This window comes from Ambystoma mexicanum, chromosome 1q (assembly GCF_040938575.1).
Source record: "Ambystoma mexicanum isolate Mex_15411 chromosome 1q, UKY_AmexF1_1, whole genome shotgun sequence".
In the NCBI taxonomy this organism is placed as follows: domain Eukaryota; kingdom Metazoa; phylum Chordata; class Amphibia; order Caudata; family Ambystomatidae; genus Ambystoma; species Ambystoma mexicanum.
This window is the reverse complement of record NC_090922.1, coordinates 782,327,584-782,339,660: the sequence shown is the minus strand read 5'-3', so window position 1 is coordinate 782,339,660 and position 12,077 is coordinate 782,327,584. Positions and strand designations below refer to the sequence as shown.

The following is a 12,077-nucleotide window of genomic DNA, read 5'->3' as shown; positions in this document are numbered from 1 at the left end:
ATTCTCTATTTTCCTTTTTTTTTTTAACATTGTAAAAAACATGTAATTACGAGCTCAATATTCAGCATTCACCACTTTCATACAACAATTTACTTCAATAATTGGGTGACTTAATCTTGCTTTTGTTTTAGGACACAACAATCAATAGGTTATGTAGAAGAGATAGAGAAAACATTTTAGGTTCCCTAGTTGGTCGACACATGTTTCGGCCCTTCTTGTGTGTACTACCCCCTCTCAAAGGCTGTCACTCAATTTAAGTATTGGGCCATCTTCATGACAAAGCAGTATAGTCAGGAAACTCAATTCCATTCCCCAGTGGTAGATCTTCTGATCTAAAAACAATGCATACAGAACTACATTTAGTAACACCATATAGTCAATGGAGTGCCAAGTGGACAGTATTTTAAAGGTGATGGGGTCATTACGACCCAGGCGTTAACCATGGCGCTATTAGCGTCATGGTTGACGCAGGTATTTTAACGATTGCACCAATGTGGATGTCGGAATTACCGCCCCATTCCAAGGTTGGCGGGGCGGTAATTCCCCATTCACCATTGGCCCTTTCCCATTCCCATTTTTGCCCCCATAGGGCTCAATGGGAATGGGGAAGGCGGTAATTACCGTAGCGCAAATTGCGGTACCGTAATTACCTCCAAGGTCCCTTTGCGGGTCCAATCCTTAACGGCTGGTAAAAACCAGCCGTTAAGGTAGGGACCCGCAAAGGGACCTCGTAATTAGGCGGTAAGGGGTTAACGGCGCCAACACCTTTTACGGCGCTGTTAACCCCTTACCGCCTGGGTCGTGATGAGGCCCGATGTCTCATTTGTTATCTGAAAAAACTACCCGATCACTGACCTGTTGTCCACACAATTCTATTCGGGACGTCTGAGAACACACTTTAACTTGTGTTGTTTTGGCTTCCAGTCCTTTTGGTGACCTAGGAAAATCGGAGTACTGGTTTTTTAACTCCTACTATTTGTTTCTTACATTATTCAATATCATTTTTTATTGCAAATATTTATGCTTGACTTATGTATTTGCAGTATCTCGACTGCGTATTTGCATTACACCTTCTTCCCGCTGCAGTTTTGATGGTGGAAGTAGTTGTTTACAGGTAGCGCCCTCTTTACTTCGGTGCAGAGTCAGTTTCTGCAAAAGAGATTTTATATATGCCTATCGTGGCATTTAGTTGAAAATTACATATTTTGTTCTAGATTTTGAAACGTATGTTTCATTGGCATTCTTGGTCAGTAAATGTACATAGGCGACCTTTTAGTGGTCCCCCATTTTGTCTTGTTTAAATTTTTTCCTTAGTACGGCTGCGTGACCCACCGGTCTTCCTCCTCTCAAAAGACTGGTGACTTTGCACCGTAAAGCCGGGACTAATCCATTTTAACTTCCCAGATTTGGACACAGTGTCGGAAACAGACTTGAGCAGCTGTTTCTGGGGCCTGTCATGTGGTGATCGCGACCGCAATGGTACATAGGACAGGGGAGGTTCGGACCTTCCCTTCGACACCGCGTGTGGCCTATCGGTTGACAGACGACGTGGTCGACGTTCAGCCGTGGGGTATGTGCTTGGCGTGGTGTGAACTGGGGGTGCCTGAGCCACCGGGTGTCGTCTCCGTCTCAGAACCGCTGGCCTGCCGGTTGGAGTCAGGGGATCATACGCGGGAATCCATCAGATCCCGATCACCCTCGGCATCACTTAGGATGCAGACGCCCCCATTTCTGCAGGCTCCCTCAGCGTCCATGGCGGCCTCGGCCTGCATGGCATGGCATGCTGGGACCAGCGTTTAGGCTTGCGGTCCTTTAGAGTTTTCGGCCTAAACAGTTTGCAAGACTGTTTTTCGGCGTGGTCCGTAGGAAGTCAAATGTTACACACCCTGTGTGAATCCTTACAGGGAAACTTCCTGTTGCAGGAAGGACAGAATTTAAAAGGAGTGTTTTCCATAGTGTATAAAGATGGCGGCTTGGCGAATTATATAGGAGTGTAGGGGAATATACATTCTCTAGGCGAGATGGAATATGAACCTCTCCCTGCTGGGCAGGGCCGAGGAACTTTGGGGCCTTGAAAGCCGCAGACAAAGTTTATTGAGATGGGGGTCGTTGTTGACCGATGGTAATGTCCTCGAAAGCCATTGCCAGAGATCTTGCAGTGTATGGTTGTCGAAAGGACAGAAAGAAAAACTAAGTTTAAACTTTTACTAAGTAATGGCGTCAGCCAAGCAGGAACTCTGCGCTATGCATCTGACTACGATGATGGAAAAAACAATCTGAGGAACCTTGACGCTTGAAGGACAATGGGTACAGTAGACCTCACACTAGGGATAGTGTTAGGCAGAATCCTGTGCAGTTCCCTTGGGGAACACTGCAAAAAGATTAAGACTACAGGAGTAAGCAGTAAACCCAATTGGTAGCAGTCTGCACCACCCAGATTTACCTGGTAGCTGTGGCTAAGCAGTCGGACTTCTCTCAAGAAGAGTAGGGCAGTATGCAGAGTATACACAATAGGGCCAAAAACACAGTAGAGCAAACAAATACTGACCAGAGCTTTGTATAAAAAGCATATAATTATTTATATAAAAACACACTTTAAGTCATATATTAGCAATCTCAATCAAAAGCAAGTTAAAACACAGTCAGGTAAAGTATATACACCTCCCTTAATAACTATCAGACAAGTCAGGGTTAAAACACTACTATTTGTTAGAACAGATGTGAGCGCTTAACCAAGATGGCACTCTGATAATGTGGTTAAAGGGAGAGAGAAAGGCAGAGCATAGAAATAAAACAGTTCCCAACACTTAAGAGTTCAGAGCATGGGGAGAAAGGCAGGTTATACTGTAGAGCCAAAGTTCATAGGCCAGGCCCACTTTAAATGGAGCAAAGTGAAATGTGCCCAGGATCACACGGTTTAAAGTGCACTAAAAGTCTTGGCAGAGTGTTCAAAAGAGGTTGGGGTGATTCAAAAGATATAGTTAGAAGGCCTGGGGCCAACCCAGTTTAGAAGTCAAGGATTTAAGGGTCACCTTTAGCAATCTGTAGATAGGGAGGCCAGGCAGGACACAGAACCTTAAAGAGAAAGGAAGCTCCAGCGGGGGCAGTTGTTCCTGGCAGTGGTTGAAGTTCGTGGTTCCGACCAGGGGAAGAGAAGATCTCGTCGAGGAGGAAACGTGGAGTAGTTGCACTCCACAGGGATGAAACCAGCCGCGGAGTTCCCGATTAAAAGGTGCGGTCCTTTTATTCGCGGTCAAAAGTGATGAGCTTGGCTATCCGGCCGCCGGGGTGCTTGGCACAGGCGATTCGACCAAGAGACGTCTTTGGAAGGCAAAGGGGGCGAACCGATTGATCCCACCAGCTCAGAGGAAGAAGACTCGTCCAGCAGAAGATCTTCTCTTGTCATTGGGAAAGTGGTGAGTTCGTTGCAGCAGGGCTCCACCAGTGGTGTCGTTGTTGCAGATGGCTCAGCTTCTTCCCCCTTCGGATTCTTAGGTCCTGTGGCGACTTCTGAAGTTCCAGTCCCAAAGGCCCTGCTTTTATGCAGCAAAACCCCCATTCATCAGCCTAGCTGTCAATCACACATGCTAAGTGGTGAGCTGGGCGGCTCACCACTGGGCCAATCAGAGTAGAGCGAGACTTGGGTTGCTGAGGCAACGCATTCCAGGGTGCCAATTCCCCCCCTCCACCCCATCTGTGGAACCCAGACAGAGTGGTACCATTTGGAGGGCTTCTGTGGAGAAGCCCGCCAAAAAGTGGAACAAAGGGCTCGACCTTGGTCAGAGTTACAGAGACGGACACAAATGCCATTTTAGAATCGAGTTCTGGCAAAAAGACCCAACGATGATTTAATATTAAATAAATAAACCAGCGGTATCTTTAACATTGCACCAAAAAGTGGTGCGTTTAAAATCAATGGAAAAATCCCATAGAGAATATTCCGGTGGAATATTTTGCGTGGTAACCACTGCCACCAGCCAGAAACTCGACAAGGGGGGACTGGACAGTGCCCCCTTGAAAACAGACCCAGGGGCAATATAATTAACCCCTTCCAGTACTTCCATAATATGATGGTTTGTACTGGTTCTGTTCATAATTTAAGACTAGTAAAGTCAATGGGGACTTTACATGCCCTGGGAGACAGTAGGTATCTCAGATATCTCAGCACACGCCTGATGTTCAGACAGTGCAATACTCTCTAAGCATCATCCTTGGGGTCCGCGAAGAAAGGTGGTAGCACTATCCCCTCATTTAGGTGAAAAGAGGAGACAACCTTAGGCAAGAATGTGGGGTGCATTCCAAGCACCACCTTGTTCTTATGAAAAGTAGTAGAAGGCTTTGAAGCCACCCGTGCCTGGATTTCACTGATCAGGCGTGCCGAGGTAAGGCCCACCAGGAGGGCTGTCTTAATGGTGACTAGCTCGATGTCCGCAGACACCATAGGTTCGAACGGTTTATGAGCCAGGGCGCCTAAGACCACATTGAGTTCCCACGCTGGGTGTGGCTTCTTGATAGGCGGGTAAAGCCTCGTAAGGCCTGCCAAATGTCTTAACCACTGGATTAGAGGATGAAAATACTGCCGCCTCAGAGTTCCTGCAGGCTTCAATGGCCTCTAGATATGTGCAGCATGCGTCTACCTGCACCGCCAAGTGTGTTAGGTGAGCCGAGAAGGATAGCACATTGTACAACGTGCAAATCAAGGGATCCCCTTCCTTGATTTCGCCCAGTGACAAAATCTTGTCCACTTGCTTTTGTACTGGCTTCTGGTAGCATCGCTCCTAGCCCCCTTTATAATGTCCAGGTTAGCTCGTGACCAACGCAGCTGCCTCAGTGTGACCTGGTCAGGAACCATGCTGCAAGGGCTAACTTCCAGGCAGCGGGTGGATAATGTGCCTCCCTGCTGAAAGAGTAGGTGTGCTGGTCCCAGCGGAAGGTGCACCGAGGCCTGATCCGACAGGCTGAGTAGTTCCGAGAACCACGGCCTTGCTGGCGACCACTAAGCCACTAAGGATGATAGTGAGGTGCATGGTCTCACGTCTTGCAGATTACCCTGTGGACCAGGGAAGTGGGAGGTAAGGCATATGCGTTCCTGTTGATCCACGATCTGCATTGCGTCGCCCAGTGAGCCCCAGCCTTGTCCATGCCAGGAAGCAAACTGGGGCCACCTCCTGTTGGACCAGGTGGCGAAGAGATCCACCCAAAGGTGACCCCACTTGTTCAAGATCTCCTGAAGAACCTGTTCATTTAACTGCCATTCGTAGCTGTCCGCACCCAAACGGCTGAGCTTGTCCGCTTCCAGGTTGGACTCCCCAGGGAGGTGGATTGCTGCCAAGTGCAAGTTGTTTCCCAAAGCCCACTCCCAAATGTTGACTGCTAGAGTGCAGAGGGGAGGAGACCTGATGCCCCCCTGCTTGTTGATGGCCTTGCCACTGATCATCGGGAGGAAGGCTTTGAGTGCGAGCCAGATGGTCATCGACTTGAGCCGGTTGATGTGGGCCGTCTGCCCCTGACGGGACCATACCCCATGGACACTGTGGGTGCCCAAGGTAGCTCGTCAGCCGTCTAGGGACGAGTCCGTGGTGATGGTGACCTGAGGTGCTGGAGGACAGAAGGGCCTGCCTATCCGCATGTTGTCGCTACTCCTTCAGACTGGATCCTGATGAGATGAGGGATGCTGACCTGCTCTGCCTGGGAACCCTTCTCTTGGCTCCAGGAGGCTGCGAAGTGCAAATGCAAGCACCTCATCCTTAGCCTCGTTTGGGACACTGTGAGGAGACATGCACCCATGATGCTCAGGAGGTGTTGGTACCACCACGCCAAGGTCACTGCTCTGCTGAGAAAATGCCCCGTGGCCCTCTTGATGGCTATGATCTTGTCCTCTGAGGGGAAAATCCTTATATTCCAGATGAGGCCCAGAAAGGTTAGACTCTGCGTGGGCTCCAACTGTGATTTCTTGAGATTGATGGAAAATCCCAGCTTGTGTAGTGTATTCATGAGGGCGGAGGCAATGTGGTGGACTGCCTCCAGAGACCTTGACCTGACGAGCCAGTTGTCTAGGTATGGTTAGATGTGGTGAACCTGAGCAGGGATGCCACCACTTTCATCAGTCTTGTAACGACAATGGGGGCCGAATTGAGGCCAAAGGGTAGAACCTTATATTGAAAATGAAATCTCATGATCCTGAACCTCAAAGGACAGAGGGGACACCAGATCGCGACATGTAGATAGGCATCTATGAGCACTGGGGTAACCATCTTGAACTTTTGGAGAAGAAGGGAAAGGTTCAAGATGGAAAGGTCCAACACAACTCTCAGGCCAGCCTGGTTGTTCTTGTGTATGGCGAAAATCTGCAAATAGAAGCCCAGACCCGCTGGGGGATGGGATTTCCTCCAATGCCGGACTCTCGACGAGCAAACTTCTGCCAACAGAGTTGCTGTACCAATCTGTGGGAGCAGGGGGGAGGAGAGAGGAGCAAGAGGAATAGGTAGTCGGAAGCCCTTGGACACAACTGAGAGGATCCATGGGTCTGTGAACCTTGTCCGCCAGTGTTGAGATTGAGGTGCAAGCCTGCCCCCCACCCGCAGACTCATGGATCCGGATGGTTGCGTCATGCTTTTTTGCCCTCCGAGGCTGGGGCTGAGGGGGACTGGAAAAAGCCCTTGCGAGCCGTCTTGTGCCGTTTGCGCCTGTGTTGGCTCGCTGATCTGTCCGAATGCCTGGACCGTCTCTCCTGGAAGCCCCTGAAGCCTCTGAAGGACCAACCCTTGCTCCGAGCGCTGGTGTGCCTCGCTATATACCTTGGGGGTGGACTTAGTGAGGATCGATAAGGACTTGGCAGTCTGCAAACTGTTCTTCTTATCAAGTGCCTCGTCTGTAGTAGAATGGAACAGATCGCCCCCCTCGAAAGGAAGGTCCATAATACGCTCCTGGACAACAGGGTTGAAATTTGTCGCCCGTAGCCAGTCCGTCCTTCTCATGTCAGTAGCAATACATAAAGCACGCCCTGCGGTGTCATTGTGAGCCACCGTAGACTCCATTATATCCTGTGCTTCAATTTTTGCTTCAGCCAGCCCAGCCTTGAAGCGCACCTGGCTCTGCACAGGGAGTGCCGGAAGGAAATCAGCGATTTCTCGCCAGAGCCTCTGGTTGACAGAAGCCAGAATGGCATCAGCATTGGACTGGCGCAGATGAAGACACTCATTGGAATAGACTTTCTTTCCATATGTTTCCAAGATCGTCTTCTCCTTACCCAGGAGTGCAGAGGCTGATGTAGCCAAGGGCAATTGTGGCTTGGAGTAGAGTGAAGCTGCAGCGATCACCAAGGAATGTGGTTGGGGTGTGCCGACAGCAAGAGAGGGTCCCCCTCCATTTGCCTAAACTTGGCGTCGAGGCACATGTTAGTAGGCTGTGTAGAGTGGTTTGAGCCATCCGTTTTGGCAAGCGCCACCACGTCCTTCTGCATTGGGATTCCCGCTCTAGCTGTGGGGCGTAGAGTAAGAACCTCTGCCAACACCCCGCCTCTGGTTGTTCCACCTCTGGCTGTGGGATCCCCAAATACTCATCCAGGACCACACGACGTTTGTGAAAGACCTTGGCCGACAACGACATGTCGGGGTCCTCCTCTTCATCCGTGTCCACCAATGTGTCCTGCTGGTCCGAAGCAGTTGGAGGAGAGCAGGGAGATGTGGCATACTCCAGGCGCCGGTGGCTGCTGCGGCAGCAGATACAGGGCTGCTGTGACTTGAAGAGGCATGGGAGCCGGTGTCGTGTGATCAGGCGCAAGCAGCTGGGGCTGCATTGGTCTCGGAAGAGCTGGACCCAAGGGTGGGGTGCCAGGGGGCAAGCGGCTGTACTGGAGAGAGCATGTACCTGATAACATCCTTCAGGATGATGCCCATTTGCGGAGACCTCATGAGTCAGGAATTTCTTTAAAAACCTGTCTTCACAAGCCGGTGGAGTGCTTGGTGGAGCAGGCATGGGCGCGGGGCTCTGAAGTTGCTAAGGCTTGGGCACACCCTGTCTTGCCGTACGCGAGGTGCATATGCCCTGCGACGCTGAAGGATATGCCGTGGGCCACGTGCCAGGCAATGACCAGTCCCACCTGGAAATGCATTCCCCCACCTGCTCCCCAAAGGGGGATGTGTCAGGTGAGCCGCCATTTTGTCTGGCCCGGTGGCCATTTTGTTCGGCTGCATGCCACGTGCCTGTGTCGTGGCGCTCGTCGCACTGGGTCCGGCTTCCTCCATGACATTGAGCGGTGGAGGCCTACCCTGCACCTCAGGACGGGGCCTGGTAGGCAGAGTGCCCTCGGCAGTGGCACCAGTAGTGCTGCATACAGGCGCCCCCTCAGACATCTGTCCGGTATTAGGACACAACCCCTAGGGTTGAGACCCGGCAATAAAACCTTGCGGTCCCTCAGCGTAGTCACCGGTGGGATCTCGCGACCCTTCGTCCTGGTGGCCGGTCACTGAAGCAGCCTTGGTACATGTGATGGTACTGGGACCCGTTAGCTCCCTCCCGCTTGTACACTTCCTGGGAAAGGAGTCGCCTTTGCGGGATGCGGATGAGAACAGTGCCCCTACTTTGGGCCTGGTCTCGTGCTTGACTAACTCCTTCAGGTCCTCTGGCGGCGGCTTCCCAAAGAGTTCCCTTCACCCGGCTAATCTGTTCTTCAGAGTGTGCGGTGTCAGCACGTCGCACGCGGTAAAGACCTCCCAGCTGTGGTCAGGCCGAGGCTGCGGAGGCAGAGAGCGTGGGGGTCGGACGTAGGGAAGAGACCCTCGCAGGCTGGACACCTGCTGACATTGACATGTGCCGGGGAGGAGCGTGGAGCAGTACTTGATTGAATATAAGAAAAAGAAGACAAATATACTTCTGCGGGAAGAGCGCGTGGAATTACTAGGCCAAAGGCCTAACCCATGAGTGGGCGGATCAGGGGAGCGCATGCTCCCAGTGCCGCGCCTCCGCACACATCTAAATTTAAAGGGGGAAAATGTGTTTTCTGGTGAAAAAGGTTCTGTTTCCAGTCCCTAGCGAGGGATGCCCATACAGGATGGAGGAAAGGAGACGGGACGTAGTAGTAAGGTGTTTACAGAACTCCAGGTTGCTGCTTTGCAAATGGAATGAAGAGGAACATTTCCAATGAATGCTATGGTAGCCCCTGTGCCCAGAGTAGAGTGCTCTAGGTGTGAAGGGTAAATCTCTCTTGACAAGAGAGAAACAGTGTGATGCAGTTTACGATCCACTTGAAGATAGATCTAGAGACCGGGTCCCCTTCTCTACCAGCTGCCACTGAAACGAAGAACTGGTTTGTCTTTTTTGGTAGCTTTGTTTTTTCCAAATGATAGATAACCGTTCTCCCTACATCCAGTGTGTGGAGGCTTCTTTCCGCCACGTTGGTGGGGTTCTGGAAAAAGGTGGGTAGTTCTATGTATTGGTTTACATTGAACTTTGAGATAAATGTTGGCGCAAAGCAAGGGTGTGTGCACAAAACCAATTTATCTTTGTGAATCGTGACGACTGGGTTCTGAACTGATAGGGCCTGCAGTTCACTAACTCTCCTTATAGAGGTGATCGCCACCAGGAAGGAGGTTTTGTAGGTGAATGCTTTAGGGCTAGCCTTGTGCATTGGTTCCAAGGGAGGCCCCATTATTCTGATCGGAACAACATTGAAGTCCCACTCGGGAGCTGGGTTGGAAATATGGGGGAAGAAGTCCCCCTCCCCCCACATAAAGGCCTTAATTACAGAAATCTTTCACCAGGAGACCTTACTCTGGGACGTGGTGTACGCCGAAAGCATGACTAAGTGACTTAAAGAGAATTGAAAACCAGTCCTGAATCTAACAGGCGAGTTAGGTAGAGGATGATATCTTTAAGTGAGCATTCAATAGGATTGATGCCCTTGCCATTACACCAGATGACAAAGCGCTTCATTTGCTGGAGTAGTAATGCCTGGTGTTAGGTTTCCGTGCTTCCGAGTATGTCCATGTATCTTTAAGGGAGCTGGAGCTGCCCCAAATCTATTTCTCAGGAGCTAAGCTGCTAAATTGAGAATTTGTGGGCATGGATATAGTGTTTCCCCCTGGTCTTGTGACAGCATGTTGTACAGGCACAGCAGCTTGCTGAAAGGGGAGACTGACATTGCCATGAGATGGGAGATCCAAGGCTGGCGGGCCCATATCCTGACCTGCTCTTGGTGCATCGTGTGCACTATTCTGTTGAGTAGGGGAAATCGGGTAGTGAGGGGAGGCAAAGACAAATTTCTCGGACCATGTCATCTGAAGATCGTTCCCCTTGGAGCAGTTCCGAGGGTATCTGGAGGCGTAATCTGGGCATTGGGCGTTCTCCAGAGTGGCGAACAAGTCGATCTCTGGGAGTACATAGGGGAAAGTCTCTGCCGAGTACGCCCGCCAGAAGATTGAGTTCCCCTGGAACATGTTGTGACAGGAGGAACATTTTGTGTTCGAGGGCCCACTTCCATATGTTATGGGACAGTTTGGGCAGCCCTTGAGAGTGACGAGTGAGTACCCCCTTGTTTGTTTAAGTAATACATGGCCATAGTACGGTCCGTGAGGACTAGAACCGGTTGCCCCTGGAGGTGTGACTGGAATGCCTTCAGGACCTTCAACACTGCTAGCAGTTCCAACAGGTTGATGTGATTGGATGCTACCGCTGGGGACCCCATGCCACGTGCTGTCTGTTCAAGATGAGAGTGGCTTCTTCTGCGGGGATGGTCAAGGGTTTCCCCTGCAGTAGGTTTTCCCTTGACCACTGTAAATAATGGAGGAGGGTTAGTTGTACTCCTGCCCTCTATATGGCAGAGTAGAAGCACAGAGCACCCCAGCCAAGATTCTCTATTGTGGTAGTAATGGACGAGCAATCAAGGCTTAGCTCTCAGGAGGTGATGAAGGCTGGTTCTTAAGTACAGTGTAGTCCCCAAACCCCCACAAAGGAATGTCCACACACTATGTTATGTGATAACACAGTTCTTTATTTAAATAAGGTTCAGAATATATACACAATCAATAACACTTTGTGCTTTGGCAATACTAATATGATAAAATATGTACCATGTCTATGTGGTACCACAGTTAACTCTTGACTCCTTTAAAATGCACCAACTGCTTGACAGTTTCAATGGCATACAAATTAAATAGTAAAGTGAGTCAACAATACACATGGGAAGGAAGACAAGTTGGGTTAAACAAACGGCAGAATACTTTGTCCCTACCAAAGACATAGTTCTGTGTGAGGATCCCCCGCACCTGGGCAACTTGTAAATAAAGTGCATCAACAAGCCCAGTACATTAATGTGTAAGATAGTCTGGTTTCCTTCTAAAAAGGTTCTACTACCCCAATGTACCTGGTTTTAGCAGAGTTCTTCGACGGTTCGTCGATGGATCCCTCGAGTGGACTCCCTTTAAAGGCAGGAGCCACGGGTCATTGAGATTCCTCAAAGAAAAGGTGAACAATGTCATCGAGACAGCAGCTTCAGCGTTTGCGGTGCTCGTTGACAATCGGTCGTGGACGTCCTGCGAAGACGAGGTGTGCGGTGCACCTCAATGATGAGTTTGTTGCTGCTAAGTACCTGGTGAAGAACATGGGCCCAGCCGCGGGAGTCGGGTGTCTGCGTCGACGATCGGCATTCTCCTCGGTTCGTCAGCGAGCTCGACTTCCTGTGGCGGGACAATGCGGTCAACGGTGATGACAAGGGAGTCCTTGATTTCAAAGTTTCTTAGGCAAACCGGCGTTGTGGCTCCGGTCGATGAGGTTACAGCAGTCCTCCGAACCTCTGTCGGCAGTAATGGTCATCGACGGCCTCAACGTCCTGGCGCTTACTTTAATGGTTCCTCTGCAGCCCCAGTCTCTGGTCGACAGCCTTTCGGGACTGACTTCCAGGGAGCCATGGTGGAAGGGAAGCTGGTGCACAATGGTCCCTCGTAGCTCGGGAAGGGGTCTGCTAGCTAGGTCCTCTCTTGGATCAGTTCTTGGAGACACAACTGCTTTTGGATTGCGAAGGAAAGCAGCAGCTAAGCCTTCTTCCAGCTGGGCTTCAAGGTTAAGCATCCGGTTTCGAC

At 50.6% G+C, this 12,077-nt stretch overlaps 1 protein-coding gene across 3 annotated transcripts in view; it reads right to left on the bottom strand.

The window, feature by feature from the left end:
• Positions 1-12,077, bottom strand: part of SWT1 (SWT1 RNA endoribonuclease homolog) — a 2,657,341-nt gene that overhangs the window by 2,181,977 nt on the left and 463,287 nt on the right. The window lies entirely within an intron of this gene.